Below are 16,969 nucleotides of genomic sequence, written 5' to 3' on the forward strand. Positions count from 1 at the left end.
ATTTTATACCCTACATTCTAATGGACCTCATTCACCAATCGTAAACAAACACCCCTCAAGTCACGTGACAACCATCAGTTTAATCTAGACACCAACATGGAATCTATTGTTAGAAAACCACTCTTGCTTGTAAATTTTACTTTTGTTAACTTGTTAGAATATTGCGATGTTATAAATGCAGCATATGCATGTGAAAATGATTACAGACACATAATTTAATTACAATGTTACTGGAGTGATTAGCTACAATGGAAAGGTAAGCTCTTTTTAAATTACCATAGATTTCATAGAATCTATGACTAGTCTAGATAACTAGATCTAGAGTCTATACTCTATACACTATAGCCATAGCTATAGATCTATGATCTGTCTAGATTAGTCAATCTACTTACTTAAAGTTAAAGACTAGATCTAGAGTCTAGTACTTATTGACTTATTTAACTGATTAGTTAGGCCTAACTACTAGGTCTAGATCTAGAATAGATTACCAGGCACTATTATGACTAGATCTAGATCTAGTGACTTCTAGTCTAGATCTACTAGACTTTTAGATCTAGACTCTAGACTAGTCTAGATAGAAATTCTAGAATTCTAGAATTTAGTAACTATCTAGATCTAGATCTACTTAGCTCTATCTAATCTAGATTTTTTTTTAGATAGACTAGCTTCTAGATCTAATATAAATATACATCTAGATCTTGCTGTAGACTCTCGTACTCTAGACTGACTTAGACTCACAAGATTAACTTAAGTTGATAGATCAAACTTAGAACATCTAGATTTAGATTCTAGATCTAAACTAGTAAAAAAAAAAACAAACAACAACTAGATCTCTAATAGTCTCTAAATCTATAATATTATAATTTTAATCTAGACCTAGATCTGGTCCTGTGAATTGATCTTTGAAAATTTAGAAATGTTGAAAATGTATGATTATAGATCTACTAATTTATTAATTATGTAATAGATCTACATTATAAATAATAACATATATATTATGAATATAGCTAGTAATATAGTCTCTAGATCTACCTGGATCTAGATTACTTTGAGATATAGAATTAGAGGCCTATGCTATGTAATTCTTTATTGTAGTTAAGACCTTCTTTACTAGATCTAGTTATATATAGATCTATACTTATAGTCCTAGTCTAGACTGTCTAGAGCAGTGTTTCCCAAACCTTTTCCTTCAAAACGGAACACTTCGCACACTATGAGTATTTAGCGGAAAACTTTTCTTATTTTTTTTTAAAGATTTATTCACATGGTAGCCTACTAATTAATTATTCCAGTAGTTCATGGAACACTTATTCAGGCGTAAGGTTCTGCGGAACACATTTTGAGAAACACTTGTCTAGAGTGATTCTAGAGATTATTTCTGGAATAAGGCTAGTTCTAGAATTCAAGATATATATATATATATATAGCATTTACTTATCACCTAGAATAGAGTGACAAGATTTATAATCTAATTAACACAATTTAAGTCATGAACATTGTAGGATCCAATATAATTCTAAACTGATAAATCTAGATGTCTACTACATTTTATCTACATTATAGATTTAGTTTAAATTAGAAATCATATATTCAGAGGCAGTGCAAGAGGTATGCGAAGTGGGCATAATCTACAACCTGTGCGTGGGGGGTTTATAAAATTAGTCTATGCACACCTATTAATTTTAAAACATTTAATGCATTAATATATGTATTTATTAATTAAAAAAAAAAAATTTATTCTTTCAGGTCATTGAAGGAGAGTGTCAGTGTGCAGGGGGTTGCAAGCCCGCCTGTTGTAAACATCTTTTTGGTCTTCTGTCTGCTCTAGAAGACTATAGCAAAAAAGAAATGTATGCAGCACCAACAGACAAAATTCAGACATGGCATCAACCTGCACCTAAAGCCTCAGAAAATGAAGGATAGTTTTAGCTGTGATAAGACTGGTCTAACAAAATTTTGATACCAGTGTTTCAATGTCTGCTTTGGCTGCCTTACCTCAGAACACTCCTATATTTTCAGTTCTACAAGCCGATCCTAAAAGATTAACCTCGGACATTGTCTTCTATGACAGAACTATACCATTACCATCTATATTTTTTTAGCTTTGTGATGTTTGCGATTCATTTTGTAGTTCATTTAAATAGATATGATACATTGTCATAGCAAAATAAAGTCTTTGTTTCTTTATAAGTGTATTATTTTATTGAATGATGTGAAAAGTATATTGTACACAAGGAAGCTGATATTATTACTAAAAATATATACATATATACAAATTTTAAACATGAAATAAACAAGCTTATATTAATAAAATGTGCACATCAATTATTTCAAGTTGCCAGAGAAAAATTGATAAGTCATAATAAACCAAAGTAACAACATTGTAAGAGGAAAACTATATAAATAAGGAAATAATATTTAATATTTTTGGGCACTGATCTGTAGAAGTACATAATAAAAAAAGTTTATATTAATAAATATTAATAAAATATATACACACCAATTTTAAATTTAAATGTTGCTAAAATTCATAAGTCATAACAATAATTTGTCTTCTAAACAGCTACTTAAACAAAGAAAGTTATCTCCTTTTAGTTTCAAAGAGTCATAACACAATTTCAACTGAGCAACTTCTTCCAGAAGGCTAGCATTGCCTGGTTCCAAAGTATTTACCCTCTTTAGAAGATCTGTAATAAAGTCTTCATTAGTTTGCACAGTGACATCTCTAGTCTTCTCCTCAATGGTGGTGTCCTGGGGTAAAAGAGGTTGTCTAAAAGGAAACAAAATATATTTAAGTGTACAGTCAAACATGATCATCATAAAAATATTTACAATTAAGATAAAAAAATGTAAAACATAATTACTGAAGTATTTCAAAACATTTACCTAAATTCATATTTGGTCTTTTTTCGGCTTGGTGTACTTTTGGAAAAAGAAAACTTGGTCGGCACAGCACCAGGCTTTAGAAGTCTGCGATCTAAATGGAATATATAATAATATAATGTATATTAGTTATAAAACAAATTTTTTTTTTTCAAAATAATCTACATGAAAGTTACTAGACCTATAGATCTATATACCATCTGAAAATAAGCCATATAAACCTAATAATACATATGAATAGGGAGGCCTACAGATTAATTATTAACATTAGATCCACTATTTTTTTCCTACTTGTAGGAATCTAAGTTGATATTTAATATACTACTACCGTACTAGATTGTAACTAGATCAGAATTTAGCAAATATTAATAGTAATAATAATAGGCTGTTTAGTATTATTTAAAGTCGAATCAACGCTAATAGAATTCTATAGTCTATATCTTATTCTATAGATTGACTAGATCCATCTAGTTACTAGTAGATCTACTTTTCTACTAATTTCTAGTCTAGGTCAGTCTAGTCACTAATGACACTAGTCTAATCTAGAAATATGAAATATTCTATCTAGACTAGATCTAGTTGTTTTATTATTTACATGCTCTTTAAATTTAATTTATAAACTTTGAATAATAATCAGATTTAAAAATCTAGGTCTAGATCTAATTCTGATTGTAAATTCAATAGAATTAGAATAAAAAAAATATAGATCTAGAGTTCTAGACTCTAGTCTAGAATAGTAGAATATGTCTACAGATTCAGATTATACAGTATAGATTTGAGTAGATCTAGAATAATCTAGATCTAATTAATATTTTAAACTATTTTGTCTAGATCTAGATTCTCTAGACTTGTATAGATCTAGTGATTCTAGTCAATCTAGATTCTTATCATGTAGATATAGATCTAGGCCATTTTTTTCTAGGCCTACTTGTCAAAGACTTAAATATCATCGTATTACTACTACTACTATTATATTAGTATAATACTTCTAGATCTAGAATATAAATATAGATTAGATCTAGATTCTATAGATTATAGATCTATCTACTTACTTGTAAAAGGCTGGTAAATAAAACAGTCCTCCTCAAAATGCTCTGAACATATTACTGTACACTATTACAGAGTGTACACTTGCAGTGAAGTTTTTTCGTTTCAGTTTGACAACCCATTCTTTACATAGCTTTGGATTGTTCACAGGAAAACGATGAAAACCTTTTTTTTTTTTTCCATTCTTTTTTATGTTCATAATTATTAGTCAAATGCCCCATCTTTCCAGTACTAATCTATACTATTCTATACACACAAGTGAATAGTTGATGGTTGTCACGTGACCGTACGTTTCGGTGAATGAGGTCCATTGGCCTATTTTGACCATTGGTATTGAAAATTTTGCAGGGAAGTTGTAAGGGGCGCACCGTATGATGAAATAAAACAAAAATTAGAGCATTGTATAGCCTAGTTGTGTAGCCACCCTCTCTAATAAATCTGTCTTCTTCCTAACTTCACCTAGATCTAGTAGCTGAGCTACTTTTTTTCTTTCTAACTTCACGTAATATTGGAACTGTCTTCTTCCTAACTTCACCTAGATCTAGTAGCTGAGCTACTTTTTTTCTTTCTAACTTCACCTAGATCTAGTAGCTGAGCTACTTTTTTTCTTTCTAACTTCACGTAGTATTGGAACTTTCTTCTTTCTAACTTCACGTAGTATTAGAACTGTCTTCTTTTTAACTTCACGTAGTATTGGAACTGTCTTCTTTCTAACTTCACGTAGTATTGGAACTATTTTCTTTCTAACTTCACGTAGTATAAGAACTGTCTTCTTTCTAACTTCACGTAGTATTGGAACTGTCTTCTTTCTAACTTCACGTAGTATTAGAACTGTCTTCTTTTTAACTTCACGTAGTATTGTAACTGTCTTCTTACTAACTTCACGTAGTACTGGCTTTTATTAATTTTATATATTAGTTTGAGCAGTCATTATATTCATCACTCATTATTTGATCATAATAAAAATGATATAATATTGGCCTATTTCATGACATGACTCAATCACTCTTTTTTCATTACAAATATATAGGCTAGTTTGTAGCTATCAATCGATAGAAAAATGAACTGCTTTGTTAAGGTAAAGCAGTTGAAAAGGGAAGAGTGCAATGGGCGATTACACTGTTGACAACATGAATAAAATAATGAGATGTTTGAATCGGGACACACAAAAAAAAAAGAGACAATGTTGACCCAGATTCATAAATATAAATAGACATCGTCGTCAACACATCTAAAACATTCCTCGGAAACTTTTTTTTCAATTTACCATACTCACGCGATTTAAAAAATTAAAACAAAAAATACATTGAACATAGTATCTGATTTTATGACTACTTAACTAACATCCACATTGGAAGTAGCCTGTGTGATCAAAATAAATACTTTGAATCATAAATAAAAATTCTGAAAAAAAAAAAAAACGGAAATGTTCAAGAGCACTTTCGTTTTGTTCAACAGTGTGCTTGCGCGTGTGTGTGTGTGTGTGGATGTTTAAGTAGCAGCTTACATTAATCAAAGCGGTTTCTCAACCCACTTGTTGATCAAAGCAGTAAATCTTTACCGATGAAATCGAGTCAACAACAAAGGTGACAGGACATATCAGACGTGGTCTACTGTAGTCGTAACTCTTCAAGCTGTTCCACCAGTTTAGGCAGCGAATCAAAGTTAAATATTTACATGAATCCACAAGTGCTCTTCGCTCCTTGTTAACCTCCGTAACAACACAAAAATGTACACTTCCAGAGAGGTATTTGAATCGTGCATACTTTGATAGACTAGCTTCATCTGAAACAGCTCTAGAACGTTGTAAATACATTCAAAACTTTTTGATTCAATACAAGCTGCAGTTGATCAGTTTGATAATAGAATAGAAATGAGTAAAGTAGTACCCCTAGTACCTATGACCAACAAACCTATGACCAACTCACCTGTGATCTACTAACCTATGACCTCCAACAAAACTCATCATATTTGGGATATACCTAGAAAGTGGTCTCGGGGGAGGGAGGTACCAGTGGATTGAGTTTCCTTTGTAAAGACCATATACAATCATTATTGTTTTTTTTTCTGTTGTTTCCATGTTATTTATATATTTTTTACAAAGCGTGTATCAATTCACTTGGTCTGTCTGTCAGGTACACATTTTGTACACGTTAGTTTTCCCATTCTCAGGTCAAGTTGAAACTTTGCAAATTATTTATTTCCCAAACAAAACATGAATCAATAAAAAAAAAAATTATTAATTGATAAGTGGTAATTAATTATTTTTGTTTGATATAGCAACAAGAAAATAAATATTTCCGTAAATGCCCAGTTCTTTCCGATAAATACGTTGTTGTTGTTTTTTAAAGTATTTTTTTTTATTTTACTTGTTTTAGTTCTTTGTAGCCAACTTGTTTCTGGCAAGTATTTGATTGTATTTCTTTGTAGCCAACTTGTTTCTGGCAAGTATTTGATTGTATTTCTTTGTAGCCAACTTGTTTCTGGCAAGTATTTGATTGTATTTCTTTGTAGCCAACTTTTTGTAGCCAACTTGTTTCTGGCAAGTATTTCATTGTATTTCTTTGTAGCCAACTTGTTTCTGGCAAGTATTTGATTGTATTTCTTTGTTGCCAACTTGTTTCTGGCAAGTATTTGATTGTATTTCTTTGTAGCCAACTTGTTTCTGGCAAGTATTTGATTGTATTTCTTTGTAGCCAACTTGTTTCTGGCAAGTATTTGATTGTATTTCTTTGTAGCCAACTTGTTTCTGGCAAGTATTTGATTGTATTTCTTTGTAGCCAACTTGTTTCTGGCAAGTATTTGATTGTATTTCTTTGTAGCCAACTTGTTTCTGGCAAGTATTTGATTGTATTTATTTGCACATAAATATCTGTCCATCGCATTGTTTAATTTAGACTTTTATCATTTTAGCCTTCCAACACAATCAGGTGATTGAGTCTACTGGGAAAGATGTTTGTCAGTCTGCATTGCTTTTTGTTTTACAAAGCTTCTATCAACTCAGTTTGTTTGAACACGTGATTTCTCCGACACCCAATCTCGGATCAAGCTGAAATTTGGCTCAATTATGTTTTTTTTTTTTGACAACACAAGAATCAATAATAAAAAAAAATAGTTGGTTGTTGTTGGCCTCCTTCAGTCGTAGTATGACTATGGTTCATCTCGCACACTTCCTCTTGTGGCTCTGGAGCCCTATTTTGGAGAGACACTCCCGTCCACAAATATCGCAGGTTAAGGTGGCTATCACTTTGGTGGTAGAGGAGCCGGCGGTTTTTCGTATGGCACGCTTTTCTATTAGAGCTATAAGGCCCATGTTTTCTCGCTGTCCATAGCTTTCTTGGTCACCATCTCTCTCCACGTAGTGCGGTCTAGTCTAGGGTATGTCTTCCCAATGGTAAGTATCAATATTCACTGTTTTGAGGTCCAGTTTTATTACATCCACGTAACGGAGGTGGGGGCGGCCAGTTTTTCTTGAGCCAGACGCGAGTTGAATGACTTTCGGGATGCGATTGTCGTCCATTCGGCGAACATGTACAAGCCAGCGCAGGCGGCTTTGTTCGAGGATTGAGGATTGTAAAGATGCTGTGAAGACCCGTTCGCAAACTCTCTCTTGCAATGTGATTTTCAAGATCCTTCAGAGAGCGCAAGTGGAAAGAGTTTAGTTTTCACTCTTGCTTTGCGTAGGTAGCCCGCGACTCACTGCCGTAAAATAAATAAATTATGGCTTTTATATAGCGCTACTTTCATGCTTATAGCATGCTCAGAGCGCTTTGGTCCAATCTCAGTTGTGGACCAGTGGGGGAAAGGGGGTATCTAGGAGAACACACAATATATTATTATGCAAGCTTCTCTAGTCATAAGTTCCTCACAAGCATAGCGGTTAGCACGTCGACCAAGGAAGCGTGAGACACGAGTTCGAATACAGGTCGTCCCCGTTTTTATTTTAAAACGCTTTTAAGAACCAATTACGTTAAAATCCACCCAGATAACCTTTTCTTTCTCTCCCCCCCCCCCTTTCCCCTTCATAACTGTTACAGATTAGTGATAGGATCATAGAGTATTTGAGAAAACTAAAAGCATGAAATAGCGCTAAACATAATTGATATCACAGATTGATAGTTGTTGATCTAGATATTTACAAATTTAATTCGATGACTGATCCAAACTAATTGATACAATTACTATTACACTTCCTTTAAGCTTTGTGAGTTTTTTTAAAGTATTTATTTATGTTTTTCTTGTTTAATCATTCCCATCACTAGACTTCCTTTCGTAAGTAGTTTCAAGGTATTAGCACGACTCTCTAGACTTAGTTTCGTAAGTCGTTTCAAGGTATTAGCACGACTAAGCCCCTGTAAAGAAGTTTTCAATATCAGGATGATCCAAGCCGACGTCTTTAACTTTTTAGTCATTGCGCACGGATTTAATTGCCACATCGAACTAATCTATTTATCATTATCATCAGTGTACCCGAGAACTTAACTCTTTCAGTGCGAATTATTTTGATATAAAAAAAGTTTTCCATCATTTACAGTTTACACGGTTAACGTAACGCCGCACTGAAAGAGTTAAGTATAAAAGTTGTCTTGGTTGGTATGAACAGCAAAGCAAAGATTTGATCATTCTATGAATATACTAAAATCTGAACATTTCACAGAGACCATTAATATTGTCTGACAGGCTGGGTTGAAATGTGACCGGAGTGCAGCGCATTGCATGCCCCTGACCTAACAACTTAAAAAGAACATTCATTTAAACATGTGGGGAAATGTAGCAACAGCCTTCCAATGGATACAAGTGTGAGAGATGAAACATGAGAGAAACACGACTCCAGTTCAAACAAAATCCAAGGACACACAAGACCAAAAGACAAAGCGATAATTGTAACTTTTAGATGAGCCCCAAAAAAAAAAAAATGTCAAGAGAGGTAATTATGCCAAGGGAAGTAATTATGTCTTGTTATTTAATTGGAGAGAAGGCGATAACAAGATTTTTTTTTCAAGTGGGTTTGTAAAAATAATAACAGGCCTTCACGTAGAACAATTTTTTTTTTTAAATTCTGATTTGAAGCTATAATGTATTTATTTTACTCCTGTGTCTGATATACATTTTGTTTGACAAAAAACATTGAACTGGTAAGTGCAACACGGACGGTGAGAGGTAAAAGTGACAACATACACAAACCTAGACTCTCGGGGCATTGTTTCTCAAACATAGGACTGTGAGAGGTAAAAGCGACATCATACACAAACCTAGACTCTCGGGGCATTGTTTCTCAAACATAGGACTGTGAGAGGTAAAAGTGACAACACACACAAACCTAGACTCTCGGGGCATTGTTTCTCAAACATAGGACTGTGACGCCCCCACTACAGTGAAAGAATGTCATGCCCGCCTTCTCAGACAGCAAGGGGATCTGGAGGAGCACTGCATTCTCTCCGACAGGTTGAGAAAAGCTGATTTAGAGCATGATAAATTATCTCAAGTCTTGAAACCAATCATCAAATGTCTGGGTGTCAGACGACATAGCAAATAAAACAAAAGTTCCATTGTTTATGTTATATAAAAGTGATTCACGCAATTTGTAACATTAAAAAAAAGACAACATCAATGTGAGACATGGGAGCAAAACAAAACAAAAAAAGAACAGCTATTTAATTTACATTTAAGTTGTTTTTTTTTTTTTTTTTTGCTTTGTTTTAAAATATTCCTAAAAGTATTTTGTTGATTAAAGTCATAGATGTAGAACTGTTATTAATATTTTATGAGTTTCCGATTCTCATGTTTTCAAAGATTCAGAATTTCTTTCTGGACATTAGACTACAGTAGATGGTAGCAGGCAACCGTACGCAGCGCAAACCAAAGCACAATTTCAAAGCAATGAAAGTGTCTATGTGTATTAATAATTCTAATGATAGTGCTGAGAACGTTGATGTACACATGATGAGTGGAAGTAATCTCCTCAAATGTTACCATGCTTTAGTTGATGTACACATGATGAGTGGAAGTAATCTCCTCAAATGTTAACATGCTTTAGTTGATGTACACATGATGAGTGGAAGTAATCTCCTCAAATGTTAACATGCTTTAGTTGATGTACACATGATGAGTGGAAGTAATCTCCTCAAATGTTAACATGCTTTAGTTGATGTACACATGATGAGTGGAAGTAATCTCCTCAAATGTTAACATGCTTTAGTTGATGTACACATGATGAGTGGAAGTAATCTCCTCAAATGTTAACATGCTTTAGTTGTTCTGTTGTTTTTTGTTTTTTTTTAGAAATGCACGTAGGCCTCATTTCTATTTCTTAATTTACTGTATAGTTTCCTTTTTGAAAGAAAGTCTGTGTCAGTGTTATGAAGTGTACGTGTGTGTTTGAAAGAAAGTCTGTGTCAGTGTTATGAAGTGTATGTGTGTGTTTGAAAGAAAGTCTGTGTCAGTGTTATGAAGTGTACGTGTGTGTTTGAAAGAAAGTCTGTGTCAGTGTTATGAAGTGTATGTGTGTGTTTGAAAGAAAGTCTGTGTCAGTGTTATGAAGTGTATGTGTGTGTTTGAAAGAAATTCTGTGTCAGTGTTATGAAGTGTATGTGTGTGTTTGAAAGAAAGTCTGTGTCAGTGTTATGAAGTGTATGTGTGTGTTTCAGAGGTAACGATGAGAAATGGCAGCGTTAGTGTTTGGTGCTGAAGAATGAGGAAACCACAAGCTGGTCTATGAAGAAGTCGCGAGGGTTAAATAGTTAAAGGGGTTTTGGACAGACGACTCCGAGACGTGCTTGAGCAGTGAGTTGGATGTTGTTGGAGAGATCATCTCTTAGTTTATTATTATTATGACTGATCTATATCCGAAGTTGAATCTGTTTATATATTATGAATAAAAGATTTATTAAATTTTGTTTAAAGAAAGAAGTTTGTTCAATGTATTTAAAGTTAGTTCATTTAAATATAATACGCCTACATCGGTTTAGTTGTACTAGCTGTTAGTACCTACAAACCACCAACCGACTATTAACTGCCAGGTAGTATGGCATCGAATTTGAATTTTTTTCTGAAGATTGAATTATTTTTTCTTGATTTTAGAAAGCCCCCCCCCACTCACCTTTCTTAGTTTTCTCTGATCCGACAACATTGACGATGCTGGCAACGGAAACAGGTCAACTCTTAATTCACATGCTCTGTGGACTTAAGATTCGAAGGAAACTATCAGTAGTAGCCTAGTATTGCCTGCCATCGCCTACGTCACGTAACACTGACCTATGTAAATAGTCTTTGTGATTACTCTGTAACAGTGAGGCAGAGCGTAGTTTTTTTTAGGCTAGAAAGGTGACGAACCAAATATTTCGAGCCTGTATTTGAGGATGATCATTTTAGACTCGACCTTATTCTAGATAAATTGTGTCGCCTTTAAAGAAAGTATGAACTATAATTAACTAACTCTAGTTTTAGTTTAATTAAATACCTTAAATGCATTAACGTGATGGTTGCTTTTTTTTTCGTTTAAAAGAAACATTCACTATAACTGCTGCAATCATGTCGTCTGGAGTCTGAATCCAAAATTCTGTATGTGTCTTCAAGAAAAACAAAGAAACAAAATATGCCTATTGTAATGATTAATATAATTTGTTTAACATTCATGAGTTTCTTTTGCTTATCAGTTCTTAAATTCCTTTTTTTTACACTTTCTTCCTTGGTGGAAAAAGATGGTCAGAAGTTGGAAGTCTGGACATTTCTGAAACAGGCAGTAAAGATGATAGAGCGTCACTATAATAACGCGATCACCGTGGGTTCGATCCCCATAATTTTATTCCATGACGATCCGATCCGACCAGATCCAAGCAGATTCGATCCCATAAGAGCCGAATCAATTTTATTTAAACATAAAGAAGCGATTGATTTAGTTTTTCAAATGTTTTGTTACTTGTTTTTGTTGTTAATGTTAATTATTTTGTTAAGACAAATGTTGATTACAATTTTTTTGTTCTTGCTTCCAAATCTAAAAAAATTTCAGTCCTAATCTAACTTGTCGTTTAGAGAGACATTACACACTAGCCATACTCTTATAGCTATACTGCATTATCCTAACATTATAAAGATTCCTGACATGTTTCATTGACTGCTTTAAGCCATTCATGGTCTTTTTAGTGTTTTCAATTGAAATTCACTGGTATTAAAACGTGAATAGTTTAGTATTGTACTGGACATCTCTGCAGCTTATATGCCTTTTGTACTAATCCTCGGCCACCAGGACGGACGGGAAACATGTTAATGTTTTTTTTAATAATCTGCTTGGCCAAGCATTTAATGTGAATAAATATATACGGATGCTTCCATTATGGACAGAGAAATTATTGGGTCACCAGCGTTGATTCTTTCACCATTTGTCTCTGTATGCTGCTGTGGGTCGTTGTGCTGGCCACATGACACCCTCGTTAACCGAGGGCCACAGAAACAGATGACCTTGACATCATCTGCTCTAGAGAAGGCAAGGTCTAAAAGGGGAACTTGACTTTTACATTCAGCAAGTCTGTCTATGTGTGTCCATTGATTGACGTCATCAAAAGTCTGCCAGCCTCGGGTTCTAGTATTGATGTGTACACTGTACAAATTAAAACCTTTATGTGGTGACTTGCTTGTAACACAGTCCAAATCAAATGCAGATAATGAAATTAGGAAAGGCTTTTTTTTTTAGCTAAATAAAGCTATACATTTTAAGCTCTAATAGATGCCCACTTCAATGTCAAAAAAAAAGTTAACTCTTTACTAAAGCTGTGGATTCGGTTTCAATTATTTCCCACTGGTTTAAAGATGTAGCATGAATTCAGCACACCTTGCATGATGAGTGAATGAGCTAGAGATTGTTTGGGGTTAAAGTCACAAGCTAATTGGTCTATCACCGGCCCCAAGTTTAGAACTGACTTTGATCCCCTGTTTCCTAAAGAAATAAATAGCCGTGCTGTGATATCAGACAGAAAGAGACGAGAATTCTATTTGGTCTCTTCTTAATTTTATTTTTTGTTAACCCAAAGTGAGTGGAAGGCTCGCAGTTCCAAAGGTGTCCGACTGAACGTTTAGATCAACACTGAAAGGTAAAGTGAGCCAATGGAACAACAAGGAAGTCTCTTGATGATAGCACTCGATGCTGTCTCACCCAGTCACACTGATCTACTCAAGAAAATTGTAAGACGCCTGCAATTGATTCCTTACAAATATGATAGCTACAAGACTAATCAAAGAACAACGAGCGCTATTTTAAAGCAAGTGTGATTAAATAATAACAAAACAAAAGGCTAGTTAAAACATAAAAAATGTAGCAATAACAAAGAACTGTAACCACTGGTCTTAACTAAGAGAAATTAAATAAAAACAAAGAACTGTAGCCACTGGTCGTAACTCTGAGAGGTTATATAAAAACAAAGAACTGTAACCACTAGTCTTATTGATTCATTATGACTTTTCAATACGCTATAATCAAGAAATAATGGCAGAAATAATCAATTCTATGTCCTGTCTTTGTGGTTTCAGTCTTTAACTTTGTGGTCAGTGAGCCGCGAGTATAGGTCTACTATCTCAGCTATCTGTAACAGAATTAAGTAACCAATTGGCAAACCTGATAATAGCATCAAAGAAAGAATAAATAGCCAGCTAGGTGTAGACTTGTCTTTCTAGTCACTTCGGGGAAATAAATTGAATTATCATGTTGTTGTTTTTTATAAATTACAGACTGTAGTAATATATAGTACTTCAGATGCTAAAGAGTTCATACAGACCATAGACTTATATATACTACTAGACTGGAAACCGGAAATACATTCTTATCCGCGACTGATCGATCGTGAACATTGTGTAGACAGTTGGATCAAGGCGTTGTTTTGTCAAGTAGTTCAAAGAAGTCAAGTTGTGGGTTTTTTAACCCTAACCTATGTAACATATAATTTCATTTTTTAGATCTAGATCTAGTAATTGATTATCAAAAATAAAAAATAAAAAATCACAATTTAGTGTTGCATTCAGTATTTTGATAAAGAAGATTATGTATCTAAAAATTGCAAAATAATAACTATGAGACGAGAGTAGTCTTATTTTGATGTTCAAATACTGGAACTAGATCTAAAAATTTAATTATATGTTACATAGGTAAGGATTGAAAAAAATAGCCCTTACTTCTTTTAACTACTTTACAAAACAACGCCTTGATCCAACTTTCTTAAAATTTACAATTTTTTTTGTAGTGTTAAAAAGTCTCCATGTCCAGTCTAGATATAGTATATATAAGTCTATTAAGCGATCTCGAAAAAATCTCAATTTAGTTTATTAATTGCTTTTGCTTATTTCGACTTTGTCTAGATCTACATGTTTAAAAAAAAAGGAAATGTGTAGTATGAAAATTAGACCTATAAGTTGGAGCGTACTTTAAGTAAAACAAATTTAGCTAATTAAAAAAGAATGTTCAGATTTTGTTTTATATCGGCTTTAAAAAAATACTGGGTCGAAATTGCAAATAAAAAAACCGTGTTGGTTAAGTCTAACCGATCGTGAAAATATCTTAGTTGTTCTAGACCTAATGTAAGTATGGTCACATATTATTTGTTCGTCCACGGCAAGTTAGTGATGAGAAATCAGCCAGGGACCTAAAGACTTTAATATAGATATTAAATTAAAAGGATTTTAATTTTGACAAACCCTAATAGAGAGAGAAAGAGAGTTCAGTACAATGTATAGTTACTACTACTAGTATGACCAGGAACAAAATGAGGAGAACAAACCCTCAAGGTAGCAGGCATGCGTCTTTAAAGAGAGAGGCATGGGAGTTAGATATGAGGGCGACACTGGGGATCTCAATATCTCGCCCCTCGATTCTTCTGCGCCGGTGGCTGGTCACGTCTTCGAGATATAATCCCTCCCCTCCCCCTCCCCATGCCTTCTTTCTCCAGAAATCCCCCTCTTTCCCAATTACTCCCCCTTTTTTTTCTGGCGTCTTGACATACCTCTCGACCCCCAGCCCCAACGGTTCTTCCCATTGTAACGTCATAGAGAGGCGCACACTATGGGAACAAACTGATTGAGCTTTAAAAATACTATAAACTTTCAACATACCAAATAAATGTCTCAACTGTTTCAAGCTAATCATTTGCTCAATGTTACGAAATCTTCTTGTTTCTATTTGTTGTTTTGTGTCTGTTCTGTGATCGATGTCTTACACTGTGATACAACTGTATGTCGATGTTGAAAGACTACGTCACTGGAAACTTGCCTCGGATACGTCAATACATTTCTGGAAATAAATTGCAGACAATCGGTAGGTGTTTTACTCAATAAATCTTTCTTATCTAATAGCCGTCAATGGATTTATGCTACGTGTTAAAAAAATTACACAGACTTATTATAAATGTACATTTCTTACAATTTTGATGGAGTTTATGCCTAGCTTTTCATTCAATAGATTTGTATCTTTTGAAATTTTGTTGTTAGTTTTCTACTTTTATAGTCAGAGTTTGTATCGGTTGATATTTTGTTGTTAGTTTTCTAGTTTTATTGTCACAGTTTGTATCTGTTGATATTTTGTTGTTAGTTTTCTAGTTTTATTGTCACAGTTTGTATCTGTTGATATTTTGTTGTTAGTTTTCTAGTTTTATTGTCACAGTTTGTATCTGTTGATATTTTGTTGTGAGTTTTCTAGTTTTATTGTCACAGTTTGTACCTGTTCAAAATCTGTTGATGTTTTGTTGTTAGTTTTCTAGTTTTATATTCACGGTTTGTATCTGTTGATATTTTGTTGTTAGTTTTCTAGTTTTATTGTGATAGTTTGTTTCTGTTGATATTTTGTTGTTAGTTTTCTACTTTTATAGTCACAGTTTATCTGTTTTTTTTAGAAGCATCTCTAAGATAATGTATGATTTATATGATGTATAGTATTGATACAATCTTCATTTCTTCCCTATTTCTTCTTCTCTGTTCCATATTTCTTTCTATGTTCTGCCTCACGCTTCTCAATTTATGACAAAACGTTTAACAATCACGCATCCTGGCTACACAACATTGAATAGAAAGTTTAACTTATAATAAAATCTAAAATCTAATGTGATTTAGTCTATTGGATTTTTTTCTTTAGACTTTGTAGGGTGTAGGGAATACAAAAAAATAAAACACTTAGATCAATTCGTATTTAGTCCAAGTTTATGGCGGTAGAGTGAAAACGATTAATCCTCGCTCCTTTACTAATTTCTGCTAAAGATTGCATTTGGCATTAAAGAATAGGTATGGGGCGACTCGATATAAGAATTTAATTTATAGTATATATAAATTATATTAGTGACAGATTTTTTTAATTTTGTAATTTCTTAACTATAATACAAAAAGAAAAAGTATTGATTTGTCCGATGGGGGAAATGCGATTGCATGTATCGCCCCTCCCACCTGGTACAACCCTTTTTCATTTAAATTTACTAATGATACAATTTGAGATTAGAGTGTGGTACGACATATTTACAATGGGTCACATATCAATACGTTGTTTATATTATTTAGATATTCAACTAATTTTATTCACAAACTATGATTCTCCACAAAAATAGGACCGCCCCCCCCAGCACTCAGAGGACTAGAGTGGCAGTACATGCAATCGCCCCCCCCCCTCACCCCACCGAATCGGCCAAAATACCAGAAAGGGAGCGACTTGATATAAAATTTATATATTAATTCAACTAATTTTGTTCACAAACTATGATTTCTCCATAAAAATGGACCGCCCCCCCCCACTCAAAGGGTTTAGGTGGGAAGGGCAGAAGAGTTATTCGTCCCCCCCCCCCCCCACCAATCGGCAAACAGGGAACGACATAATATAAAGATCGGTTAAAATATCAATAACAAGTTACAAGGATATAGATATTTAATTGATTTGTTAGCAGGCTGTGATTTCTACCAATAAATTGGACCGCCCCCCCCACTCGAAAGTGTAGGGGGGGGGGCGGGATTGATACCATCGCCCTATCCCGACCCCACCAAATCGGCCAACATACTAGATGGGGGGGGGCGAAATAAT

At 33.9% G+C, this 16,969-nt stretch overlaps 1 protein-coding gene and 2 long non-coding RNA genes across 3 annotated transcripts in view; 2 read left to right on the top strand and 1 right to left on the bottom strand.

Annotated features, from left to right (window-relative positions):
- Nucleotides 1-59: 59 nt before the first annotated feature.
- On the top strand, nucleotides 60-2,190 carry LOC129926377 (uncharacterized). Its single transcript, XR_008778004.1, has 2 exons — nucleotides 60-256; nucleotides 1,747-2,190. It is a non-coding gene; the product is annotated as an uncharacterized LOC129926377 (long non-coding RNA).
- Nucleotides 2,191-2,290: 100 nt separating this feature from the next.
- Nucleotides 2,291-4,123, bottom strand: LOC129926376 (uncharacterized). The gene is made up of 3 exons (XR_008778003.1): nucleotides 3,936-4,123; nucleotides 2,887-2,977; nucleotides 2,291-2,770 (listed from the first exon to the last, which is right to left on the bottom strand). It is a non-coding gene; the product is annotated as an uncharacterized LOC129926376 (long non-coding RNA).
- Nucleotides 4,124-14,907: 10,784 nt separating this feature from the next.
- The window catches only part of LOC106075885 (carboxylesterase 4A-like), an 83,861-nt gene continuing 81,799 nt past the window's right edge, over nucleotides 14,908-16,969 (top strand). The window contains exon 1 of the mRNA XM_056029951.1: nucleotides 14,908-15,226. The gene's annotated coding sequence lies outside the window, so the exon portion shown is untranslated. The remainder of the gene's footprint in view (nucleotides 15,227-16,969) is intronic.

This window comes from Biomphalaria glabrata, chromosome 5, assembly GCF_947242115.1.
Source record: "Biomphalaria glabrata chromosome 5, xgBioGlab47.1, whole genome shotgun sequence".
In the NCBI taxonomy this organism is placed as follows: Eukaryota; Metazoa; Mollusca; class Gastropoda; family Planorbidae; genus Biomphalaria; species Biomphalaria glabrata.